The sequence below is a fragment of the Panthera uncia genome (assembly GCF_023721935.1).
Source record: "Panthera uncia isolate 11264 chromosome A1 unlocalized genomic scaffold, Puncia_PCG_1.0 HiC_scaffold_17, whole genome shotgun sequence".
Classification (NCBI taxonomy): Eukaryota; Metazoa; Chordata; class Mammalia; order Carnivora; family Felidae; genus Panthera; species Panthera uncia.
In genome coordinates this window covers 90,721,344-90,749,012 of record NW_026057577.1, presented here as the reverse complement: position 1 = coordinate 90,749,012, position 27,669 = coordinate 90,721,344, and the positions used below count along the sequence as shown (strand labels likewise).

At 46.8% G+C, this 27,669-nt stretch overlaps 1 long non-coding RNA gene across 2 annotated transcripts in view; it reads left to right on the top strand.

The window, feature by feature from the left end:
- LOC125934410 (uncharacterized) overlaps positions 1-27,669 on the top strand; it is a 234,793-nt gene that overhangs the window by 84,672 nt on the left and 122,452 nt on the right. The window contains exons 2-3 of one of the 2 annotated variants that reach the window (XR_007461375.1): positions 24,342-24,483; positions 25,047-25,115. This is a non-coding gene — a long non-coding RNA (uncharacterized LOC125934410). The remainder of the gene's footprint in view (positions 1-24,341; positions 24,484-25,046; positions 25,116-27,669) is intronic. The other variant, XR_007461376.1, reaches the window with a different exon arrangement.

Sequence of the window (27,669 nt, the reverse complement as noted above, 5' to 3'; positions counted from 1 at the left end):
AGGAGGAGGAGGAGGAGGAGGAGGAGGAGGAGGAGGAGGAGGAGAAATCAAGGAATTGATCCCATTTACAGTTGCACCAAAACCAATATGATACCTAGAAATAAACCTAACCAAATAGGTAAAAGATTTGTACTCTGGGGGCCCCTGGGTGGCCCGGTCGGTTAAGCGTCCAACTTCGGCTCAGGTCACGATCTCACGGTCCGTGAGTTCGAGCCCTGTGTCAGGCTCTGGGCTGATGGCTCAGAGCCTGGAGCCTGCTTCCGATTCTGTGTCCCTCTCTCTCTGCCCTTCCCCCGTTCATACTCTGTCTCTCTCTGTCTCAAAAATAAATAAACGTTAAAAAAAATTAAAAAAAAAAAGATTTGTACTCTGAAAACTATAGAACACTGATGAAAGAAATTGAGGAGGACACAAGAAATGGAAAAACACTCCATGCTCGCGGATTGGAAGGACAAATACTGTAAAATGTCTGTACTAACCAAAGCAATCTACACATTTAATGCAATCCCCATAAAAATACCACCAACATTTTTCATAGAACTGGAACAAGCAATCCTAAAATTCATATGGAACCACAAGAGACCCCGAATAGCCGAAGTAATCCTAAAAAAAGGAAAGCAAAGCTGGAGGCATCACAATTCTGGACTTCAAGCTATATTACAAAGCTGTAGTCATCAAAACAGTATGGTACTGGCACAAAAAATAGACACATAGATCACTGGAACAGAATAGGAAACCTAGAACTGGACCCAGAACTTTATGGTCAACTAAATTTTGACAAAGCAGGAAAGAATATCCAATGGAAAAAAGACAGTCTCTTCAATAAATGGTATTGGGAAAACTGGAGAGCAACATGCAGAAGAATTTTGAAACTGGACCACTTTCTTACACCATACACAAAAATTAACTCAAAATGGATGAGAGACCTAAATGTGAGAGAGGAAACCATCAAAATCCTAGAGGAGAAAACAGGCGGCAATCTCTTTGACCTTGGCTGTAGCAGCTTCTTATCAGGACATCTCCAGAGGAAAGGGAAACAAAAGCAAAAATGAGCTTGAGAGTTCATCAAGATAAAAAGTTTCTGCACAGCAAAGGAAACAAAACTAAAAGGCAGCCTATGGAATGGTAGAAGATATTTGCAAATGACATGTCAGATAAAGGTTAGTATCCAAAATCTATAAAGAACTTATCAAACTCAGTACCCCCCAAATAAATAATCCAGTTAAGAAATGGGCAGAAGACACGAAAGGACACTTTTCCAAAAAACATACAGAAGGCGGGCAGACACGTGAAGCCTCTGGCCTTCAGGGTATCATTCCCACTTCACAGGGGAGGCAGCTGAGGCCAGGGAAGCCATGTGATGTGTCTAGCCCAACACACAGCCTGAGTTGATGGTGAGAGTGGGTGTCAACGTTGGTGGTTGGAGATGGGGTGGGGTGAATGGAGAAGAAAGGGAATGGGCGCATTTAAGATCAAGTTGAAGGCAGTGTTGTTCTCATTGTGATTATTTCTGTCTTCTCACCTGTCCACGGAGTCCCTCCTGCCTCTGGATTCCTGTGGATCTCAGCGAATTCTCTGTGAATGGAGTCCATCATTCCCAGTGGAGTTATGATTCCAGTATGGTCATTATATGTTGATGTATGTTATTGATATGTAATTGACACGTCACATTCTGTAAGTTTAAGGTGTCCAGCCTGTTGGCTTGATACATTTGTATGTTGCGATGTGATGACCGTCATAGCATTAGCTAACACCTCTATTCCCATAATTATTTCTTCTTTGCAGGGAGGGCAATAAAAATCTAATCTTGTAGCATTTTTGAAGTTTATCATGCAATTGTTGACTGTAATCACCATGCTGTGCGTTAGATCTATAGAACTTATTTATCTACTAATTGAAAGTTTGTGCCTTTGAACAACATCTCCCCAATTCCACCATCCCCAGCAACTGGTGACCACCATTCTGCTTTGTTTTAATGAGTTTGGCTTTTTTAGGTTTCATATGTAAGTGATGCATGCAGTGTTTGTCTTTCTGTGTCTGACTTATCTCAATTAGCATAATGCTTTCAAGGCCCATCCATGTCGGGTTGTCCTTGGGCAGTGGCAAGCTAAGGGGGTGCAAAAGAACTGGGGTCCATGCCTGCTCCAGGCCGTATAGCATACTCAGTGGAGAGGGGTTATTCTGGAATGCCCAGCATGCATTCTCTGTCTCTTGGGAGCAATCCTGGGCTTTTGTTCCCACATCCATCCCTCCCCCTGTCTCTCCCAGGCTCCTGAGGGAAACTGTAGAGTTTGCATCTCGAAACTTAGTCATTCATGCCCAACTAGATCAGGACCCTGCACACTCAGACATGTCTTGCCCTTTTGTGAGTGGCCACTGGCTGTGAGACCCACGTCTTGCATATATCCAACTCTGGACTTGGAGTCAGGACACCCGAATTCTAGTCCTGAGTCCACTGTCCAGTCACTTAAGCTTCCCTCTCCTGGAAGAGGTGAGAGGGTCACCAAGTTTTCTGAGTATTTGTGCAGTGCTGATGGTTTGCCCATGGCGGTGTACTGGGTTGTTGGGAAAAGTAAACCCAAGTGAATCTAAACAAGCGGCTCCCTCTGCCCTTGGGGGCTTTGCAGTTGTGCACAGATGCGGGATTTAGACACGGGAAGCTCTCCCAGGCGTCAGAGCCCAGGGCTGGGAGCATCTGCTGTGTGCCAGGCCCCATGCCATGTACTCTGTCTGCAAGCTTGCTTATTTCTCCCCACAACTGGAGGCTGGTATCTGAGCCCCACCTACTAGATGTGGGATACTGAGGCTCAGAGGCTCAAAGTGCCGTGCCCAGGGCCATAGAGCCGGTAAGGCAGCAGGCTGACATCCGGCGCCGGGCTCCTCTGCCCTGCCCTTCCTCTTCATTCGCCGACCACGAGCCCTCATTTCTGCTCTCTGGCTTCCACATGGCCCGTCTCCTTTGTTTGTGGGAAAGGAAGTTGCCGGGGATAGGAGTGTTGAAAAAACAAGTAAGGACGGCTGGAGCCTAAAAAGCCAGCCCGGACCCACTGCCACTGGTTGTGGAGGCCGTCTCGACCCATGTTCCTTGGGGGAAAAGAGTTGTTGAATATTCTTCGTGTCAAGATTTTGTTTTTCTTGTGTGGGCGGTGGGGCAGGGAGTGTCTTCTCCGTAATGCACCTGCGTGTTCATTGAGGAAATATTTATCGAATTATACTTACTCTGTGTGAGCCACACAGTGCCGAGAGCCAAATAAAGATTCGGGTCAGTGATTTCTTGAGACGCCTCCAGTCAAGAACGTAACAATGGTGATCCTGTAAGAAAGGATGTGATCTTTATCCTAAGAGAAGTGATAATAGTGATAATAATGGTAATATTAATAGCAACTACAAGCATCGAGTGTCCTTTGTGTCTGGCTATTTTGCATATATTGCATATTTTGCATATATTAACTCATGGTTATAGCACCCCTGAGAGGGAGGTTTTGTTTTGTCGGTGAGGATGCTGATTGGAGAGGCAGGCGCCTCATTCACGGGCACACAGAGAATGAGTTGGAAGCAGAGACTGGAACCCCAGCAGTCTGGCTCCAAAGTCCACTCTGTGCTCTGTACACAGTTGTACTCTGGTTTCCCAATGCCTCAAGCACTCGGAAAATCAAGTTCATTCCCGTCTAGGGGGACTGAGCAAGGCTTCTGAGAGAAGGGAACTTTGAACTGGCCTTGCAGCGGGTGGGGGAAGGGGGACTTCCCTGCTGTGAACATGTGGGGAGCAGCCACACCAGGCTTTAAGGCTTGGCCTGGAGCCATGGGAAGCCCTTCACCCCCCCTCACGCCCTCTGTGACGGGGACTGAAACCTGATGTTTTATTTCTCCAAATAGCTGCACCATTTCACATAAGTGCACTAGAGTGGACAGTCATAAGTTAGCTGCGCCTTGGAGCGCCTGGGTGGCTCAGTCAGTTGTGTCCGACTTCGTCTCAGGTCATGATCTCGTGGTTCATGGCTTCGAGCCCGCGTCAGGCTCTTTGCTGACAGCTCAGAGCCCGACGCGGGGCTTGAACTCACGGACCGCGAGATCGTGACCTGAGCTGAAGTCGGACGCCCAACCGACTGAGCCACCCAGGCGCCCCTGGCCTCAGTTTTAAAATGTCACCTGTAGCAAACGTACATGGAATCCCAGAAGTTGATTCTATGATGCATCTGAGGCATTTCTGTCATTGCTCCTACGTCTTCTCCAGCTCCTTGGAGTGACCTTGTGTGCTTATGTGGTAGGACAGGATACATACGAGGGATTGGTGGGTTTTCACTCTGTCCTTTGGTCTGAAATGCCCCGGAGAACTTGTGTTTATCTTTTGGAGGCTAAAATGTGTCAGGTCGCTCTGTCTCACTCCCTAAGGCCATGGCTCTCCCTCCCTCCTGTGTGCATGTTTGCATGTGGTGTCTCCTGTGGGCCAAGCACCACGTGAGGCGCTGGCATATGGATGGAAAGACACTTCCTGACCACAGAGGGGTTAGAGTCTAGTGGGGAGAGTGTTGTGCAGTCAGATTATCTTAAACCAGCGTCATACTCACTGGAGATGTGCAGAACATGTGAACTGATCAGGGGCCAGGGTTTCGGGGCTTCAGTTTTGGGGTTGATGGCAGGCTTCTAGGGGAGGTGAAGTGTGACTGACCCACCAAGGACAGACAGGCACATGAGGCAGAGTCGTGCATTCCAGGAGATACAGAATTGGTGCACTGGCAGCAGGCTGTGCGTGGTGACAGGAGGGGACACTAAATGTGGGCGGAGTATGGGACGGGTCACCAAATCCCCAGTGGGTCACACCTCAGTCCCCGTTCTTCTCCCCCCAGGTAAGGAAGGAAATGCAGGTTCTGACAAAGACTCGGGGTGCTCGGGCCCTGGTTTCCCTTTCTGTTCGTTCCCCGCTGGCCCGAGACAGCTTCAGAGCCTATGAATTCCAGTACGTGCAATTTCTTCATGTGTTGAGAGCACCAACTGGAAGAGACTTTGGACACCCACTTGGAGGAAGGCTCCCGGGGAGAAGCAAATGCATATTTTGTCTTATTTTTTGTAAAATGGATCACAGAGGAGCGATTCCCTGATTCACCACGTGCAGACACGTCCTGTCCCACGGGCAGAGCCCCTCTGTAGATACCGTGCGCGGATAGCCCTGAATTCTCACTGTTTCCCATCAGGGCTGGAAGCCAGGTTCTCCCCCCGCCCCGTTCAGCTGCACAGTTCACTGTTATGTGGAGTGCCCAGCCATCCCGGTTTGCCCAGGCAGAGGGGTTTCCCGGGAAGGAGGCCCTAAACTGGCGAAAGTCCGTCAGAGGAGCAGAAGCTCCGTGCTCTAGAGTGAGGGCTAATTTTAGGGATCCGACCTCATTGCAGTTGTGGGAGCTGGTGCAACAAAGGCTCCGTAAAGCCATTGCTTCTGCCTCTAGTGGCTGGACCTGAGGTCAGCAGGGCTGGTGGTTGGAGAAGGTGGATGTGAAGTGGGGGAAGCCAGGGCAAGCTGGGACCCACGGGGATGGATTGGACTCGAAGGGCTCGTTGGGACCCATGAGGGTGGGATGGCACCTCCAAGGGCGAGCTGGGACGGCACCGGTCTCATCCTCCTCCGAACATCCCACCTCCAGGATGTGGGTGTCCTGCGGGAGAAGCTCGTGCCCTTAGTCATGGAGCGACATGCTTGGCTCAGGAGCCGGAGAAGCCGAAGGAGGAGGCCCAGCACGAACCGAGGAGGCCCCAGCCCGCCCGCCGCCTCACACGACAGGGCGGGCGAGGTTGCACTTGGGCCGCGGCAGCACTTGACCCCACGCTGCCTTCGGAGCCTGAACGTGGCTGCAGCTGCACGTCTGCCTTCCAGATCTTGCCCGAGTTTCTCCTGTGGCCCAGAATCAGACAGACATGGAAGAGAGTTCTGGGAAAGTTTGCTCCAACTTGGCTGAACTGCCATGGGACACAGTTGTCATCACTTGGGGGCGATTTCGACCACAGTCCACTCTTTCCTTATGACCCACGGTTGGTTTCTTCTGAATTTTCTAAGGGCAAACGCCCTCAGCTCCATGCAGGCCACAGAAAATAACGGCATGACTGCCACTTTTCCCTTAGTGACTACACAGCCCCGTTTCCCATGAAGAAAACCTATCCCTCCTCTCACTGACAGGTTAACCCTATCCCATATGGAGTGGTAACCCTGGCGGGAGACTTTCCCTCTTTCTTAGGCTTGTCTTCGTGATGAAGAGTCCTCCACGTGACCTCTGAACGCTTCCAGTGGTTTCTCCCTGATGCCCGCATTTCTGCCCACGAGGGTCCCTCTGGACTGCTATCCCAACTTCCTGTAGTGGTTAATTTATGTGTCAAGTTCACTGGCACAGTAATCCCCACCCCGTTCAACCCATCTGTTTGGCCCGTGCAGAAGACAGATGGGGCCTGGAGAATGACAGCGGATTATCATAAGCTTCACCAGGTGGGGACTGTGCTTGCAGCTGAAGTGCCAGATTGGTTTCATTGCTTGAGCAACTTAACACATCCCCTGGTACCTGGTATGCAGCTATCTGTGCAGCAAATGCCTTTTCCTCCTTCCCCGTCCATCAGGCCCACCAGAAGTAGTTTGCTTTCAGCTGGCGAGGCCAGCAGTGCATGTTCACTGGCCTACCTCCGGGGCACATCAGGTCTCCTGCCCAGTGTCATCATGTAGTGTGTGGGGATCTTGGTTGCCTTTCCATTCCACAAGACATCCCCCTGGGCCATGACACGGATGACATGGTGCTGATGGCAGTGAGTGAGAAGTAGCAACTACTCTAGGCTTATGGTAAGACTTTTGCGTGTTGGGGGTGGGTAATAAATCTACCTAAAATTCGGGTTTTTTAAAAAAAATTTTAAGTGCTTATTTATTTTTGAGAGAGAGAGAGAGAGAGAGAGAGAGAGAGAGAGAGAGAGAGAGATGAGCAGGGGAGGGGCAGAGAGACAGGGAGAATCCGAAGCAGGCTCCAGGCTTTGAGCTGTCAGCACAGAGCCCAACGCGGGGCTCAAACTCACCAACCGCGAGATCGTGACCCGAGTCAAAGTCAGACGCTTAACCGACTGAGCCACCCAGGCGTCCCACGGGTTTCCTACCTCAGTGAAATTTCTAGCGGTCCAGTGGTGTGGGGGCATGTTGAGCTATCTTTTCTAAGGTGAAGGACAAGTTGTTACATCTGGCCTGTCCTACAACCGAGAAAGAGGCACAACGCCTAGTGAGCTTCTTTGGAGTTTGGAGGCAACACATTCCTCGTTTGGGTGTGTTGCTGTGACCCCCAAAACTGCTTGTTTTGAGTAGGGCCCAGAACACGAGCCAGAGAAGGCTCTGCAGTAGGTTTGGGCTGCGGTGTGAACTGCCCCACCACTTGGGCAGATGATCCAGCGGGTGCGGGAGTGCTTGAAGTGACAGTGGCAGACAGGGATGCTGTTGGGAGCCTGTGGCAGGGCCCTCCAGGTGAATCACAGCCCAGGCCTTTGGGATTTTGGAGCATGCCCTGCCATCTTCCGCAGAAAACTACTCTCCTTTTGAGGAAGAGCTTTTAGACTGCTGCTGGGTCTTAGTAGAGACTGGATCCTTAACCATGGCCACCAATGACTGAGGACCTGAGGTATCCATCATAAACTAGGTGTAATTTGACCCACAAAGCCATAAAACTGGGCATGCCCAGCAACACTTCATTGTCAAAATAGAAGTGGTATAGACGTGACTGGGCCCAGGCAGGTCCTGAAGGCACAAAGTAAGTTACATGATGAGGTGGCCGAAATGCTCACGGTCCACATTATGCTACACTGCCTTCTCTCTCCCAGCGTATACCTATGGCCTCATGGGAAGCTACCCTGATCAGTTGACAGAAGAGAAGGCTTGGACCTGGTTCACAGATGGTTCTGCACAATGCAGGCAAAACCCAAAAGTGAATAGCTGCAGCCCTATAGCCCTTTTCTGGGATATCCTTGAAGGACAGTGGTGACGGGAAATCCTTCTGGTGAACAGAACTTTGAACAGTGTACCTGGTTATTCACTTTGCTTGGAAGGAGAAGTGGCCAAATATACAATTATATGTTGATTCATGGGCTGTGGCCAATGGTTTGGCTGGATGGTCATGAACTTGGCAGGAACGTGATTGAAAAATTGGTGACAAATTTGGGGAAGACTTATGTGGATGGACCTCTCTGAATGGGCAAAAAGCATGAAGATGAAGATATTTGTGTCCCACGTGAATGGTCACCAAAGGGTGACCTTTGCAGAGGAGGATTCTGATAATCAAATGCATGGGATGATCTGTTCTGTGGAAACCTACCAGTCAGCATCTTTCTGTGGCCATCTCTCTCATTTCCCAATGGGCTCATGAGAAAAATGGCTGTGATGGCAGGGGTAGAGGTTGTGCGTCAACTGAGCAACATGGTCTTCAACTCACCAAGGCCAGCCTGGCTGTGGTCACTACTGGATGCCCAATCTGCCAGCAACAGAGACTAACACTGAGCCCCCACTATGGCACCATTCCCAGGGTGGTTGGTAAGTCAGCTGCATGGTGGCAATTTGATTTTAATGGACCACTTCCATTGTGGAAGGGGCAGCATTTTGTCCTTACTGGATTGGACACTCTGGATATGGATCTTCCCTCCCTGCATCCATGCACTTTACAGGATGCTTTATCCACCATCATGGTATTCTACACAGCACTGCTCTGATCCAGGTATTCACTTCACAACAAAAGAAGTGCGATAATGGGCCCAGACTCATGGAATTCACTGGTATTACCATGCTCCTCATCATCCTGAAGCAACACTCTTGATAGAATGGCCATTTGAAGGCTCAGTTACAGTGCAGGCTAGGTGACAATACCTTGTAGGCCTGGGGCAGGGTTCTTCAGAAGGCTGGCTATGCTCTGAATCAACATCCAATATGTGGTACTATTTCTTCAATATCCTGGATTCACGGGTGCAGGAATCAAGGGATGGAATTGGGAATGGCATCACTCACTATTGCTCCTAGGAACCCACTTAGTAATAGTTTTGCTTCTGGTTCCCACAACTTTGTGCTTTACTGGCTTAGAGGTCTTTGTTCCAGAGGGAGGAATAATACTTCACCAGGAGACACAACAATGATTCCATTGAACTGTGGAAGTTAAGATGGCTACCTGATCACTTTGGGCTTCTCATATTTCTGAATCAAGAAGACAGTTATGGTGGTGGCTGGGGTGATTGATTCCAACTACCAAGGGGAAATTTTGCTACTACCCCATAATGGAGGGAATGAAGGGTATATTTGGAATACAGGAGATCCCTTACCATGCTCTGTGATTAAGGCCAGTGGAAAACCACAACAACCCAATCCAGGCAAGACAGCTCATGGCCCAGACCATTTACGAATGAAGGTTTGAGTCACCCCACCAGGTAAAGAACCACAACCAACTGAAGGCGAAGGGAATACAGAATGTGAAGAAGAAGGAGAAGGAGAAGAATGAGGAGGAGAAGAAGGGGGGGAAGGGGGAAGGGAAAGGAGGAGAAGGAAGTTGTAAATACCAGCGATGACCATGTGACTAGTTATAGAAACAGTAAAATTGTCATGAGTATTTTCTCCTTATTTTGTTATAAACATGTGTATCTATCTGATATATATCTCAAATATATTTGTTATGTCTTTTGTTTTCTTCTTTCCCTTATTCCCTTATCATATAACATAAGATGTATTGCCCTTATAGTCCTTAAGTATTGTGAATTTTATATCATGGGTTTAAGTTACAGGATATCAAAAAGAAGAGTAAATACCACACAAGGACTTACCTCCTCTTTGGGGGAAGGGGTTGGTGCATTTTTGGTTGTTTACAGAGTAGTTGTATCATGTTAGGTGGAATTATGTTATTGGTGATGTCTTTATTGGGATAATAAGACTTTGTAAGTCTTTATTTGGGATAATAATAAGATAATAATAAGTTTAAGGAGATGGGGCTGGGGGCCAAGGTAACAAGGGGTGGGCTTGCAGTGGCAAACTGTATGTGTTGACCACTCATGGCGGTGTCCAGATTAAACAGTACTGGCGGTGGGCGGTGTCTGTGAGGATATTTTCGGTAGAGATTAGCATTTGAATCTGAAGACTCAGTAAAGTAGGCGACCCTCCCCAGTATGGGTGTGCACCATCCCATCACTGAGGGCCTGAATAGAGCAAAAGGCAGAGGAGGGAGGAATTTCACTGGTTGTGCTGAGACATCTCAGCTCTTTTTCTCGTGCCTTCAGGCTGGGATTGAAACCTGGTTTTTAGGGCTCCCCTAGTTTTTAGGACTTCAGACTCAGACTGAATTAAATCATCAGCTTTCCTGTATCTCCAGCTTTCAAATGGCAGACTGTGGGACTTCTTAGGCTTCCTAACTGTATGAGTTAATTCCTGATAATAAATCCATATAGTTATAGATATACAGTTATAAATATAGATTTAGGTGTAGATATATATATCCTACTGGTTCTTTTTCTTTGGAGGATCCTAATACACTGCCCTATCTCAACAATACTTCAGTGCTTCTCATTGCCCTGGGAATAAAATCCGGACTTCTTGTCTCAACCCGAGAGTCTGTCCTCCTCAGGCCCCTGCTCAACCTTCTCTTTTCTCACGCACACCCTTCCTTCCTTTCTCACGCACATGGCTCCTTTTGGCTCCTTGGACACTTTGTACCTTGCACTTGCCCTTCCCTCTTCCTTGAACAGTAAATAAAGTGGCTTCCCCAGTTGCTCATTGGCTTTTCACCTGTTTATTGCTCTCGCAGCTCTCATCAGTCTCTACTTGTTTGTCTCTGTATATGTTTGTCACCTGTCTCCCCTACTGGAATGCAGCCCCTTGAAGGCTCAGCCTTATCTGTCCTGTTGACTGTGGGTTTGTCCTCTCGCCTAGCAGATGTTGAAGGTACTCGGTAGACATTGGTCAGATTGTTGAGTGGAGAATGTGGTGGTGCAGTGGAGAATTTGTGACAAACAGCAATGCTGATCAGAGGGGGAGTGTGTTAATGATTCTGTTGGTCAACCACACCTTGGGATGCCTGCTGGCTCAGATCCCAAACAGACCTTTGAGAGCGTGCAGTGCAACTTTTTACTGTGAGACCAACTATCACAAACTTGGTATTCCAAATGAATACTCTGGTTGTGTGAGCCATGTGCAATTTCTCACGCTAGTAATCATAATATGAAAAGCATGTGTTTATTGAGTGTTTACTATGCACTCAATGTTGGCTGTGTAATAAACAGACATGGAATCTCGGGTGTCCAGCTCGCACATCTGCAGGTCATCTGGGGTTTGCCTGATTTACATGGGGCTTGGCTGTGTTGGGCTCTGGCTGTAGTTTGGGTCCAGGTCTGTTCCACATGATGCCCATCCTCCCTACACTAGTTGGTTCTTTGAGGATCACAAGAAGGCAATGTCAGTCGTGCAGGCATAGTTCAAACCATTGCTAGTATCTCAGTGGTCAAAGCAAGTGACATAGTCAAGTCAAAGGCAGGGAAGTTTCCTCCATATCCCCTGAAGTCATGGTGGGGGTTGGATGTATAACACTACCACAGGGGCATGGAGAAATGAGGTCAGTATCTCAGTCTTTGTCAAGTAGGTAACTTATTACACCAACAACCCTACAAGGTTATTCTTATTGTATTACTATTATTATTATGTATTATACTATATACTATATTATTATGTTACTATTATATTTTATTATACCATATTATACTATCATATGTGGCATAGTGTGTATAAACTTATATATAGTATAATATATAAATAAGTATAGAATAACATTGTATAACATATGTGTATAGTGTCACACATAATATATAGTTAATATATGTATTATGTATAATATATACTAAAATATATAGCATAATATTATATAGCATAGTATAATGTATAATATATACATATACATTATGTATTATATATAATATGCATATATATATTTTATGTTATGCTACATAATATAGTATAACAGTATATATAGTATATGTGTAGTATACTATACTATTATATATACTATAATGTATATCATATAGTATAATATGTAAAGGAATATATAATATTGTATACTATATATTATACCACAGTATTATATATACATAAGTATATATTGTACTGTACTACTAATAATATTGTATATACTTTTTATATTATAGCATTATCCTACAAGCCCTTGTTATTACCCTCTTTTTGCAGGTAAGAGTTGAAAAGATTTGCACAGGGCCACACAGTTAGAGGCAGAGCTGGAGTCTGGACCCAGGATGTCAGACTCTAGAAATTAATCACAGCCTATGCTGCCTTCCATCATTTTGATAAAAGAAGCCAAGTGCCTCCCAGTTAAGATGCAAGAAATGTTGGATGTTGGTTGTCCTTCCATCACAAATTCAGGTTCTTCACTCTGCCTACTTGCTGGCATCTTAGGATATTCTTTGGTCTGGTCGTTACATAAAGCCCTCTTTTCCTCTAAGATACGCACACCCAGGACTTCATCTCTGCAAGGTCTCTAACACCCCTAGGGGTCAATGGCTGTTAATGACTTACTCAAGAGATAATTTTCTTGCATCTTCAAGACCCCAAATCCAAAGGCTTGACCAATGTGGGGATTTTAGACTCCAGGCAGACTCATGGGAGAGGTAGTTGGAGATAAGAAAGCTTTTTGGGATTCCTAAATCACTTTCAGATGGGAAGCTTATTTATTTGCCTGGAACAGTTTCAACAGACTCAAGATTTCCTTAGCATTTAGTCCCTGTTACTCTTGCAGAAGGAAAGAAAGTGAGATGGAGAGTAAAGAGAGCAAGGAGCCTCAAGATTGATGCTGTGGGTCCACATACATAGATATGCACTTACATAAAGGCATTCCATGCCGTGCAGAGGGCAAAGCCACTGCTGAGAATCTGCTTCAATTGTGATGGAACATTTCATCCATCATTTGGCACATTCTCTAACCAGAAGTCTTTCGGCACAAGACAGGCTGGTGGGAAAGGGACGTGTGCAGAGGACTTAATGCCATGCCCTGTTCTGGGTGTATCTGTTTGTGTGTTTGTAGAAAAATTCAATACTTAATTGTATGCTTGGCCTGCTCACCACTCGTTTCTAAGAGAGGCATTCCAAAGCCTTGGTTAGGTTCGCTTATATCTCATAAAAGCCAGAACTTGGCTGTGGGGGCCCAGAACCAACCCTATGTGCAGACAGGGCCAGCAGTCACCTGAGTGGGCTTGAAATTCTGAAAGACCCACTTTGCTGAGAATTACTAGTCACCTTCTTAGCATCCATTTGCCTTCTTCCTTCCTAAAAGGACTCCAGATTTCCCAGCTGGTGGTTTGACTGGCCCCACCCCCGGTTTAGAAGTGGATCTTTATTGGTTGAAGGCAATTAGTGTAATTATTGCTACTTTGAATTGGTTCAGGACTGGGAATTTGGTGTGAGTGGCTCCAATAAGAGGAAGCCCAGGAGTTCTTTGAAGGTGGGGGTGGGGGAGGAGAAACTCTCTCCCCCTTGAGACATAAGTGAGGAAAATGAACCCTGTTAGCTCTCTTGTGACAGTGAGAGGAGTCAGCCTTATGGTGAAACTGATGCTGGGGTAGATCCATAGAGACACAGAAGGAAATGGATGCTGAGTGACATTGTTCAGCTACTGGATCAGACCATACCTGAAGCCTGTTCTGCCTCCAAAATCTTTACTTCCTGTAAAGGTTGAGCCTTGGTTTGGGTTTTCTGTTAAGTGGAACTAAAATAACCTGTACTATTAAACCCAGCCAGCCAAAATGTCTTTTTGCTGGTGCTCTAGTACTGGGATATAATCCCTTCCCAGAGGACCGTGGGAACATTTTCACTCACAATATTTATGGGGCACTCATCACCCCCCAAGCACTATTCTGGGAGGTGGAGATACCACAGTCAGTCTTAGTCAGTTTGGGCTGTGGTAACAAAACACTATTGATTGGGTGGCTTAAATAACAAACACTTCTCAAAGTTTTGAAGGCTGGGAAGTCTAAGATCAAGGTGCTGGCCCATTTTGTTCCCAGTGAGGGCTATCTGCAGATGGCTGCCTTCTTGCTGTGTCCTCACATGGTGGAAAGAGAAAGAGCGGGCTCTGTGGTCTCTTCTTATAAGAACATGAATCTCATCGTGAGCACCCCACCCTCATGACCTCATCTAAACCAACTACCAAAGGCTCATCTCCAAATACCATCGCATTGGGGATTAGAGCTTCAACATATGAATCTGGGGGGGACACAGATATTCAGTCCATAGCATGCAGTGAGCAAAACAAAACCCCTCACCTCATGGATCTTACATTCCATTAAAGGAGGCAGACAGAAAAGAAATATGCGGTATTCAGCTGATGATGGAGGAGGATAGAAATGCTATGAAGAAAAATAAGGCAAAGTAAGAGGGATAAGGGGTGGCAGGGGTGTTAGGAGGTGATGGTGGAGAAGAGACTTGAGAAGTGAATCATGGAGGGGGCAGCAGAGAGAAGAGAGCAGAGAGGCGTAAGGACATACGCCTAAAGCTGGGATGTGGCCAGAGGGGCTAGTGCAGAGGGAGTGAGGGGCAAGGGGCAGGAGGCGAGGTCAGAGAGTTAGTGGGGACCATGACCTAGGGGTCTTCCCGGTCATGGTGAGGACCTCTGATTTCACTGATGAGATGAGAGCTTACAGAGAGTTTTAAGGCATGGCATAATGTGATGTATGGTGTTAAAGGCCGTTGACTGGGTGTTGTATGGAGAACAGACTCTAGAGAGGTTTAGTGCATTGGATGGTGGCCCCCCAAAAGATATCCACGTCCTCACCCCACAATCCACAAATGTAACCTTATTTGGAAAAAAGGTCTTTGCAGATGTAATTAAGGATCTTGAGATGAGATCATCCTGGATTATCTGGGTGGGACCTATTCCCATCCAATGATAAATGTTCTTAAAAGAGACAGAAGAGAAGACACAGACATGGAGGAAAAGGGCATGTGAAAACAGAGTCAGAGATGGGAGTGCTGAAGAAGCCACGAGGGAGGGATGTTGGACACCACCAGAAGCCCGACGAGGAGAGGAAGGATTCTCTTGTAGAGCCTTTGGAGGAAGCCTGGCCCTGCTGCACCTTGAACTTCTGCCTTCCCGAACTGTGAGATAATAAACTCCTGTTGTTTGAAGCCACCCAGGTTGAGGAGATACGTTGGGGCAGCCGTGGGAAAGTAATGCAAGAGTCAAGAGTGGAGCAGGGAATCTGGGAGAAGGCTGCTGCCATAATCCAGGTGAAAAACAGAGCTTCCCTGGCCTGGGCTGGGACCTGTGAAGGGGCAAGAGGTTGTCATGTTGTGAGGGTAGGCTTTGCTGAGGGATTGGATGTGGGGTGTGTGAGAAAGAGAGGTGTCAAGGAGGACTTCAAGAGTTTTGGCCTGAGTAAGTGCAGAATGAAGAGGACGCCTTCTGAAAGGGCAGTGACTGGGAGAATCAGGTTTATGTGTGTGGGGATATCTGGAGCTTGAGGTGCCTATTGGATGTTGCCCACGTTGGGGCACCCGGGTCACTCGGTCACTTAAGCATCTGACTCTTAATTTCGGCTCAGATCATGACCTCAGTTCATGAGATCAAGCCCCACCTGGGGCTCTGTGCTGTCAGCATAGACTGGGATTCTCTGTCTCTTCTTTCTCTGCCCCTCACCCGGTAATGCTATCTCTTCTCTCTAAACAGACAGACAAACACTAAAAAAAGATGTCACCCATGGGGCGCCTGGTTAGGCGCATGCATGGTCATGTCATGATCTCATGTCATGCATGGTCATGACCCAATGCATGGTCAGGTCATGATCTCATGGTTCATGTGTTCAAGCCCTGCGTCGGGCTCTGTGCTGACAGCTCGGAGCCTGGAGCCTGCTTTGGATTCTGCATCTCCCTCTTTCTCTGTCCCTCCCCTGCTTGCTCTGTCTGTCTGTCTCTCTCAAAAATAATAAACATTAAAAAAAGAAGATGTCACCCAGGTGGCAATGCCAAGTGCGTTGTTGATGTATGAGCTCGTTACCTGAGATGTTGGCTGTTAAAGCCAAGAGTGTGGACGAGCTCACCAAGGACTGAGAATAGATGGGAAGAGGAGAAATGGATAGAGCTCTTGGATGTACAAGGCCAGGAAGGGCACTGAGAAGGAACATCTGGAGAAGCAGGTGGAAAATCTGGTGAGTGTGGTGTCCCTGAAGTCAAGCAGAGAAAGTACAGACCAATTCCAGACAAGTTGAACATAATAAGAATTTTATTATTCAGTAATCAAAATAAAAATTTTCTGACTCAAGAATCTTGGTTTATGCCACTTCTTCCTCCCAACCTTGAGGACATGAAAAAATGTGTCATGGCTGCCATTTCAGTCATTTAACTGTAATATGCCACACAAGCCTTGGATAAACCCCTTTCAGGATTGACATGTATCATGGGACCTGAGGGGTGCATGTTGAGCATTTATAAGATGATAGCAAGAACTATGATAATTCCTTGAAGAGTAACTTTTGACTACTTGTTTTTTTTTTCACGTTTATTTATTTTTGAGAGACAGAGTGCAAACAGGGGAAGGGAAGAGAGAGGGAGACACAGAACCCGAAGCAGCTCCAGGCTCTGATGTCAGCACAGAGCTCGACGCGGGGCTTGAACTCATGGACCGTGAGATCGTGACCTGAGCTGAAGTGGGGATGCTTAACCAACTGAGCCACCCAGGCACCCGGTTTTGACTACTTGTTTATGCCCAATCCAGTTACCGAGTAGTTCCTTTTTTAAAGTGTTTGATTCTTTTTGGATCACGCTGTGTTTTAAGAGGAGGGTGTGGTCATCTGTGTCAATGCTACTGGTAGGTCAAGGTAGTGAGGACTGGGCATTGACTGCTGGATTGAACACCCTGGGGGCCTTTGGTGGTCTTGGAAGGAGCCATTCCAGGGGGATTGCAAGGCTGAGAGCCGATTTGAGTGGACCTCAGAATGAGACGGGAGAAACTAGATGGTTTGAGTTCAGTGAACATTTCAGAAAATCTAGTCTGTGAAGGAGAAGAAAGAAGTGGCAGTAGCTGGAGGAGAGTGCTGGCGTCAGCATAGTTAAAAAGTATTTTTGTAAGATAGAAGGAAGAAAAGCTTGTATATGGGATGATGGGGAAGATTGAGCAGAGAGGGAAAACCCAATACTTGTAGGAGCCATAGGGTTTAATTGTTGGAGTAATGTCCTTAAGTAGGTGAGAGGTGATGGCATCCGTGGCATAGGGGAATGGCTGGCCTTTGCAGAGAGGAAGTGACAGAGGAAGGCAGGATGATGGGACAGATGCAGGTGGGTGAGTGATCAGCGGGGGTTGCATGAGGAGGCTCTCTGTGGACTGCTTCTGCTTAGTGCAAAGGTGAGAGGATTAGTTGAGAGTGAGGAAGAGCGAGTGAGCATTGGAGGTTTGAGGAGAAGGTCCAGAGAATGGTCCCCCGCTGAGGGGACTGACTAAGGAAATGAGACATTGCTGGGTATGACCAACGGATGTTGCAGTGAGGCCCATTAGCATGGCTGGTTGTGTCTCTCCACCATGTTCAGTTGCTAGGAGCGGACACAGCATGGGTGGGAGGGTGGGCTTAACCAAGTTGCACTTTGTTAGGCAATGAAGAGAGAGGAACTACAGGCACTGGGATTGAGGGTGTATGAAAGGGGGTATAGATCCTGGAATCTCACTAGGCAAGGTGGGTGGATTCTCTTGGTGGTTGGGGCAATGATGGAAGTCCTAATGGGTTTTGAAGATGATTAGAGTTGGATTCATGGAGGGTGTAAGCTGGAAAGACTGAGGATAGTGGTCTGTGCCTGGAGTGCTTGAAATTGGGGTAATAGAGAAAGTAAAGGGGATTAGAATGTTGGGCCTGTCATAACAAAATGCCACAGGCGGGGTGGCTCACACAGTAGACATTTATATCTCACAGCTCTGAAGTCCTGGGTCAAAGTGCTGGCAACGCAGGTTTCATTCTGAGGCCTCTGTTCTTGGTTTGTAGGGAATCCATATCTTACTGTGTGTTCACATGACCTCTTTTTTGTGCATGTGAAGAGGGAGAGAGGGATAGAGGGAGAGAGGGAGAAGGGCAGAGGGAGGGAAGGAGGCAGAAGGAGGGAAGGGGGGGTGAATGAGAGAACACACAAGTGAGCTCTCTGGTCTCTTCTTTCTTCTTTTTTTTCCCAATACTCTCTGGTCTCTTCTCATTGGGCACCAATCCCATTCATGGGGCTCCACCCTCATGGCCTCATTCAATGCTAATCACCTCCCAAAGGCCCCATCTCCAAATACCATCATATTGGGTGTTAGGGCTTCAACGTATGGATTTTGGGGGGACATAAGCATTGAGTCCATAGCATGTAGTTATTGCCAATGATCTGATCTAAGCTTTTGACTAAGGTTATAGGATGAAGAACAGGAGAACTGGAGGCAAGGAGGCCTAGGAGCTAAGCAGGAAGGGCGCTGGAAGAATTGCCTTCATGGAATTGAAATCACTAAGCATTATGATAGGAGAGGTTTTAGAAAGAGAGTCAGTGAGGCAGGTGCTAAAATCTTCAAGGAAGGGAGATGAGTGGAGGGGGCCACCATATCTGGGTGTGAGTGGTTGGAATGGTTAAGAGGCCAGACTCTAGCATCAGTTCCCTGAAGTTGAGTCTTATCTGTGTGATTCTTGGTGAACTGCTCAACCTCTTTCTGCCTTAGTTTCCTCATTTGTGAAATGAAGATGATCATCGTACCTACCTCGAGGGGTTTTGTGAGGTTTAAATGCATTAATAAACGAAAAGCACAATAGGGTTGGGACAGGGAGGGGCTGGGTGGTCTAGTCTAGTGGCATGAGCTTCTAGGCCCATGAGCTTTTTTAGGGAAGCAGGAAGGATAAAGTCCCGAACATGGCAAGGAGGATATCTCCTCCATCTCTGGGTCAGCAGCACAAGGAGTTTGAGAAAGAGAAGAGCTACCCTTGAACAGACAGAAGAGGAAGCAGAGATTTTAGGAGGGAACTAGGTTTCAGTTCAGGGCAAGGTGAAGGGGAGCTTCAGGGAAGAGGTGGAGAATAGAGAATTTTTCTGAGAATGGACAGTGAAATGTGCAGGATCCATGAGAAGACTGGGACACTGGGGAGGGCAGGAAGCCGAGTCATGGCAGTGTGTGTACAAAGCTCTTTGGCGATGGAAGAGCAGGTGATATGGGATGATGGCTGGGAGATGTAGGCTCCGGGCAGTGCCTGGGGCTTGATGGAATTGGTCCTAGAAGATTTCTTAGACTGTGGTGTTGAGTGAGAGTGTGTGTGTCGTGGTGGCAGGGGTCTCTGCTCCGGAACACCAATGGCACTGTGGAGACCTCCTGTGGGGAGCCCATGGAGCTGAGCAAAGGGTGAGCATGTTGCTGGAGCTGGAGTCAGGAGGGTGTCCCTGGGGATGGACAGGGGGATAGGAGGGACTAGCACTTGGCCTGCTGAACTGATGGGGACCCGTATCATGAAAGGCCTTCTGTGCATGAGAGTCAGATCTGTGCTTTACAAGCATCACCCAGAATGAGAGTGGATGGTGGATGATGGAACAGGGAGAAATCCATCTACGCCACAGGGACCAGTTAAGGGGCTTTTGCAGTAGACTAGGCGCAGATAATGAAGACCAAAAATAAGCAGGTGGAGGGGACAGGAGGATGGCAGATAGGGGAGCAGGCTTGAGAAAAGTTTCAGGACCTATTTCTTGGAGGTATTTCGAAATCTTTGAGCAAACAGTTCCCAGTAGAGTCATGGCGATCCAAAGTTGCTGAAAGGAGGCAGAAAAGGGGCAAAGAATATGAAAGCCGGGCTCCTTATGGGGTGCCCTTACCAAATCAGGAAGTTGTCACTTGCAACGATTCTAAGTTTTCCAGAAGCTCAGTTTCCCGAACTATTCCACTGACACAAGAAGAATATATCCAACTTCCCCTGGCATTTCGGCAATGAGGAATGAGCGGATGGGATATTGTTACGCATTTGAGCACTTAAGTGAAAGAGGTCTTCTCTTTGCAAAGCACGTTCATGTCCATTATCTCATGTGATGCTCACCATTCTGTCGGTCAAGTGACTCAGACGATGACGACAGGGAAGGTGACGATGAAGACAGCTGGTGTTTATAATGCACTTCCAAGTACCAGTCACCATGCTTATCATTTGCCAATGTGGTTTTATTTGATCCTCACGCTAATCCCTCAAGGCCCATAGTATTACTCTCTCCACTTTAAAGTTGAACAAAACCTACGGCATGGAGAGGTTAAGCCAATGTTCTGAAGTTGTACACACTCTGTCAGGGCCTGACACTTGGTTTTGGACTCAGGTAGTAAGCGAACACCATGATCATTTAACCACTTCTGCCATTTATGTCATCATTCTTGCGTTCCAGGAAGGGTTGGCAGGCGAGATCCAGCCCACTGGTTGTGTTGTCAATAAAGTTTGATTGGAATCCGGTCATCCCCATTCACTTATGTATTGTCTGTGGCTGGGAGATTGCATGACTCAGAAAGCCTAGAATGCTTACCTTCTGGCCCTTTCCAGAAAGTTTCTTGAGCTCTGTGCTAGACTATCCTTTGTTTGGTCTGTTTCTTCTTCCTCTTCCTTCCTGCTTTTTTCTTCTCCCCAATAATATATAAAATATAAGAATAAAGGAACCTTATTCCTAATGTAGCATCCTGTTTTCATGGGCATTTTACCGATGCCACATTGAGAAAGAAAGAGCAGTTCATGTGTCATCTGAATGAGTGTTTTGATGAGGTCTATTCTTAAAGTAATGGCAAGGAGAAAAAATGACACCTAATTCTCATAAAATATTTATAAGGTACCTGCTGTGTACCAGGCACTATTCTAAACGTTGGGCTTTCCCCCATATAACGTGGCGGGATTGAAATGAGAGAATCTAGGTTAAGGTCTACCCATCTCTAACAAATTCTAAGCCATCATTTTTAGAAACCCTCTGTCTCTAAGCAGATGTAATGTATACCACAAGTGGCATATACAATCAAATGCACCCAGGGGAAGGGCCTCCTTTCTAGAGATCAGTTTGATAAGGTGGGCTGTACCACAAACATGCAGGTACTGGGTCATAGGAAATGTGTTTTAGCTCTTTTGGCCACCGGGGAGAGAAGGAGACCTGCATTCTCTCCCGACATGCCAGGCGAAACCAAACCCAGCTAAATAAAGGTCGCCAGCGCCCTTGGGCATCCTGTGTTGGGACTCACATAAAAAGTTGTAGTGTCACCTCCTGGCCGCTAGAGGACTTCATCCTGTTTAAGCAGAGAAAGACTAGCTTGGGGGTGGGATGGGGGAGGTGGGGGGTGGGGTGGGGAGGGGTCTTTGTGCCCCGGGGCAGGATTGCTCATCTTTCCTTTCCGTAATTCTGCCAGGAGCCTTATGAGGGGATACTTCATGAGCTATAAAGCATCAGAGAGTATTTATGACAGAGAGCCATCCAGTGCTGACTTAATGAGGAGCACCCCTCCAGCCTGCTCCATATAAGTGAGACAGCTCTAGAGTTACGGTCTTAATTATTTTGAGTACAAATCCACCTCTTGAAACTTCCACCGGTTTGGTCCCTCTGAACATGAGGTTTGCCCAGTTTCTATATCACATTCGCTTCCAAGGTGCCCTCAGTGGAGAAGGCACAGTGAGGTGGCTTGTATGTAACCCACACTTCCATAGCACTTACTGTGGACTAGGCACTAAATGCCTTACAAATGTTACCTTGCTTAATCCTCAACAGCACCCTATGAGACAGGTGCTTTTATTAGCCCCAACTTACAGATGGGGAAACCGAAATACAGAACATTTAAAGAACTCACGGAGGGCCATGCAGCTCTTAGGTGGGAGGGCTGGGATTGAACCCAGACAGCGAAGCTTCTGAGCTCATACTTGTATCTAGCATGCTCTGCGTTGCTACCTCCCAGGAGAGGGGCCAGATAAACAATGACATGTTTTAAAAACATTTTAACCTTGTTGTTTTTCATTATAAGTACATACCAGGAAGTTTGGAAAATCAAAAGAGAAGAGAGATCACCCACAGTCTTACCACGGTCGCAGCCAGCAGTCTCGTGGTTTGGCTTTCATTTTTCATGTGCATATGTGTTTTTTCTTATCTCTGTGCATGCAGTTTGCATTCTGCTTAACGTTGTAACGTCCTAATGTTATTACATAATTTTCATAGCCGCTGTTTTAAATATTGCAAGAATGCGTGCATGCAGTGACGTAATTGAAGTTCAGAGGAGCTGATGGACAAGAATGTCCAAAGAAGGGAGGGGGACATACGAACTGTCAGGGCAAGGATACAGAATGCCTGCGGGACCTCTGTACCCCCATGAAGACAGCAAAGGCCACTGTGCTGACATGTCATATCAATGGCACTGAGCTAGGAGGCGGCAGCTGGCGAGCCAGTGCCTCATGGCATTTGGAGACTAAAAACAGCTCTGGGAGGTGACAACATGTGGTAAAAACTCCACGGGGGAGAAACAGGGCTTGTGTTGACTGTGGTGTCTTATATCCTCATGTGGATTCAGGGAAGCCCTGAATTCCAGTTCTGGCTCCATTAGCTGTGTGACTTTGGATATATCAGTTTGCTTCTCTGGATATTCGTTTTCTTCACTGTCTCATGGGAACAGTAACAGGCAAAAATGATAGTTGTCTCACTTAAGGATGCTTTTGGCTGCAAGTGACATCAAATCTGAATTACAACGGATCAAACAGGAAAGACTTTTCATTAGCTCACATAACACGAAGTTTTGGAGGTGAGTAGCCCAAGGCTAGCACAAGGGCTCACCAACGTCATGAGGGAACCCAGACTTTCTTTTCTGCAAAACACCATTCTTAGGGTGTTGTTTGTAGTTCTTGCAAACTTTTTTTGCAAAAAAAGTCCATTTTGATGACTGGATCCATGGTGGAGTAATACTGACCCTTCCTTATGGAAGTTCAGTTTCAGGCAGACACTTTGGTTCTACCTGACCTGTAGGAAGGCTCCTATCTTCCCAGGGGGTACCCGTATCAATCCTTGTATGGGAAAGGAAGCTTCTTTGTGAAGGAGCCCTCCAGCATGTGCTCAGAACTACTACCAAAACCATTGTCTTAGTTCTGCCCTAAGAGTTAGTATATACCAGTACACGCACGCGCGCACACACACACACACACACACACCATAAAACAAAACAGAAACTAAAACAAAAATAACTAGAAGTGTGTGAGACCAGTAATGGTCAAGTCATGTCTCCCTTGGATGTGGACTCTCCATCTTGGAGATCTGTGATGTAGGACATACTTCTCGTTTCAGAGATGGAAACAAAATGCTGTTGACCTGCAACACACAATCCCTGTGCTTTCGTTTGACAGTTGATTTGGTGGGGGGCGGGGATGGGTTTTAATTTCTAATAGATTTTTCTGTTAAAAATATTTTTTTGTAATAGAAATCTCATAAATATATGAGACAGTTACAATAGAAATATAATTTTTTTGTAATATAAATTTTGTAACATAAATAAATATAAAATTTCAAAGTCTACAAAAGAAAGTATGAAGTGAGAGAGAGGTTTCTGTTTCAGGAGTGTTTTGGGGTGAAATTTGTCCCCTTCCTCCAATTTATGTGTGGCATTCCTAACCCCTGGTAGCTCAGAATGTGATCTGACTTGGACATAGGGTCTTAATAGAGGTAATTTATTTATTTTAATTTATTTATTAAAAAATTTTCCTCATTTATTTTTGAGAGAGAGAGAGAGAGAGAGAGCAAGCAGGGGAGGGATAGAGAGAGAGGGAGACATAGAATCTGAAGCAGGCTCCAGGCTCTGAGCTGTCAACACAGATCCCGACGCGGGGCTCGAACCTATAAACTGCGAGATCGTGACCTGAGCCAAAGTCGGACGCTTAACCGACTGAACCACCCAGGTGCCCCTTATAGAGGTAAGTTAAGTTAAAGTGAGGTCATTAGGGTGGGTGTTAATCCAATATGACTGGTATCCTTAAAAAAGGGAAATTTGGACACAGAGACACATAGAGGGAAGACTATAGAAGGAGGCAGAGAAGATAGCCATGTGCAAGTCAAGGAGAGACCTGAAACAGATCCTTCCCTCATGGCTGTGAGTGTGGCAAGGTTGCTGGAGGCTGAAAGCTACAGCAGGTGTCTGGGGTCCGGACAGGAGAGCAGCCCAAGACCCATCTCAGTTTTACTTGCTGCTTCTGTAACACTGCAGCCCATGCTTTGGACCTTCAGCGGAGAGCGGTTCCTGTCATGACCCAGGGCACTCAGCTCCTCTACGCTCTTAGCAGAGTTGTGGTTTTCCACTGGTCTGTGTGGCCTTCTGAATATCTGTCTCCCTCCCCAGGCTCTGCAACATTGCTCTTTGGTGTGGTTGGCACCTCGAACATCATCTTGCTCGAGTAGATTCTCAAGAACTACTCACCGAATGAGAGCATCTTCGTGAAGTGTGGATTATCAGACAAATGCATGATGGAATCAATGCAAAGGTAAAGCAGGTCCCCAATGACTGAGGAGAGCCATCAGGTCAGATCATGTGAACTTCATGGAGGCCAAAGGTCTCGCAAGGCCCCAGTGCCTTGAACACCCTCCACACACCCTATCATTTGGCCCTTGCCTTTTGCTACCTTGGACCACTTGGAACTTGCGGTAACAACCAGCAGTGGCTTTCCACAGCTGTCCCCCGTCCTCCTGAATGGCACTGAACTGAGTACACCAGTGAGAGATTGAGTTCAGTGCACATTTTAGAAAAAAGGCAATTGGTTACAGTTTTTGGACCCAGAGACACATAGAAGGCTAAGTGAGCACATCTACCGAGGAAAGTAGGGTCAAGAGTTACCACGGCAAGAACATAAACTGGGAATCTGGAAACATGGTCACTAGTCATGGGACTTGGGCAAGTTATTTAATAAGAATAAGAGAACAACAACCACAAGAGTTGCTGGAAATGGGCACTTACTGTGTGCCTGGCATTGCATTTGGCATGTGTTATCCAGCTTCGCTCTTACAGCAACCCCGTGAGATAGACACTATGAATGTCTCCATTTTGCAGAGAAACAAGAAACGAAAAGCAAGAACAAGGCTCAGAGAAGCCAAGAGACACTCCACGGCCCTGTAGCTGGTGAGTGGCAGAGTCAGGTTTTCAATCTGTCCACCTCTTATTTCCTGACCACTACAGTGTCCCTCTGGGGACCTCTGTTTCTTCCTCTGAAAAGGGACGGGTAGCACTAATGACTTAGGAGATTCAAGCCCCGGTGAATTTGAATAGGGAGATCTCTTAGAAGTTGGGCCATTTGTATCAAGTTAGTTAGGCACCAAGGATCATGGATCTTCAAAGTAAAATAAGCCCACCTCTGAAACATTAAAAACGAGACAGGAGTGGGGCACCTGGGTGGATCAGTCAGTTCAGCAACCGACTCCAGCTCAGGTCATGATCTCCCGGTTCGTGGGTTCGAGCCCCACGTCAGATTCTGTGCTGACAGCTCAGAGCCTGGAGCCTGCTTCGGATTCTGTGTCTCCCTCTCTCTCTGCCCCTTCCCCGCTCGTGCTCTGTCTCTGTCTCTCTAAAATAAAGAAACAAAAACACAGACAGGAGAAAGTTCCAGTGTTGGCCACTACAACAAGAGTAGCAGTTAAAAATCAAAACCACAATGAGATCCTGCCTTATGTGCAGCAGGATGGCTGCTATAAAGCAAAAACAAACAATGACAACAACCAGAAATAACAAGTGTGGACAAAGATGTGGAGAAATTGGAACTCTTGTACACTATTGGTGGGAATGTAAAATAGCACGGCTTCTATGAAACACAGTATGACAATTTCTCAAAAAATTCAACATAGAACTACCACATGATCCGGCAGTTACACTTCTGGGTGTGTATCGGACGGAACTGATGAAGAGATATTAGCACTCACTATTCCGAATAGCCGAGGTGTGGAAACAACCTAAACGTCCATCAGTAGGTGAGTAGATAAAGAAAATGTGGCGTATACATAAAATGGAATATTATTCAGCCTTAAAAAAAGATGGAAATTCTGCAACGTGTTACAACAAGGATGAACCTTGTGGACGTTACGCTAAATGAAATAAGCCAGAAATAAGACAAAATACTGTATGATTCCACTTATATGAAGTACCTAGGGTAGTCAAATTCAAGAGACAGAAAGTAGAAGGGTGCTTGCCAGCGGGTAGGGGAGGGAAGTTATTGTATTTAAAACGGGTGCAGGGACATCTGGGTGGCTCAGTCCATTGGGCGTCCGACTCCGGCTCACGTCATGATCTCACGGCTCCTGAGTTCGAGCCCCGCGTCGGGCTCTGCACTGACAGCTCAGAGCCTGAAGCCTGCTTCGGATTCTGTCTCCCTCTCTCTCTGCCCCTTCCCACTTGTGCTCTGTTTCTCTCTCTCTCAAATATAAATAAACATTAAAAAAAATTAAATAAAATGGGCGCAGAATTTCCGTTTTACAAGATGAAAACGCTAGATGCTTCACTAGAGCATCAGGAGCTTGACTCTGGGCGGGAGGGAGGTGAGTCTTGCGTTGGAGGCTCTCTGAATGAGCCCTTGGTTGGGCCAGCGGCCCAATCAGCTGTGACAGCTGAGCAGGAGAGCCCTCAAGGGCCAAGGCTGCTCTCATGCCTTATGTGAGCCCTGTGACATCTGCACTGCCCATATCATTTCAGGAACTTGAGGACTCCAAGTGGGGAGACCTGGCAGCTGGGTTGGGGGATGGCCGGAAGGGGAGAATGTTCTTCAGATGGCCCTCAATCAGCAGCCGATGGCATTTGGTCTGCTGCATGCATTTGTGGCATTGCTTTGGAATGCATTTCAGGCGAGAGGACCCTCTGAGACGAGATAGTTTCTTTTGTTTTGAAGGGGGCTGGTTTGATTTGCTTTGAACTCTCTTAAAGTTCAGAAATTCAACTTTGTCATGTTCCTGAATACCGAGGGAGGCAGGGAAATGAGGTGATGGTATGCTCAGATTATTTTTCCCCCAAGAAAAAGGAAAGGTTAACCATTTACTGAGAAAATAATAAACATATGCATAAACAAATAGACGCTATGCAATATTCCTGACCAAGAATGATGGACTTTGCCATTCTCAAGGGTTTGGAACCACTGGCCCAACAAAATGGCAGAGGCCAGCAACAGAAATTCCAATGCAGGAGCATGAAAATTCTCTGCCCTTTCTTAACATTGAACAGACCTCAATGATGCAAGGATGGAGAGGAGCAGTTGCACAGGGTGGCTGACAAATGGAGCGTCTTCAGTCGGGGAGGGAAAGAACTCAACTTCACTGGCTGAAGAAACGAGAAAGTTACGGACTCATACATCTGAGGTGTTCAGGATATATCAACTTAAGGCTCAGCTGGATCCAGGTGTTCACACAAAGGCTTTAGACATCTGTTTCTTCCACCTTTTAGCCCTGGCTTCCCTCTGTGTTTGCTTCATTTTTGGGCCATCTGTTTGTGGTGACTCCAGCATCTCCGAGCCCAGATTTTACCAGAAAGAGCCCCTCCTCCCCAGTGGTTCCTGCAAAAGTCCTCTGCTTGGCTCTTTTGCATCTGGCCAGGGTCATATGTCCATCCCTGACCCACTCACTGTGGCCAGGGTAATGGAATAAGTGGATAGTATGAGCCCATGCCTAAAGCCAGAGAGCAGAGGGAGCCTTCCTAA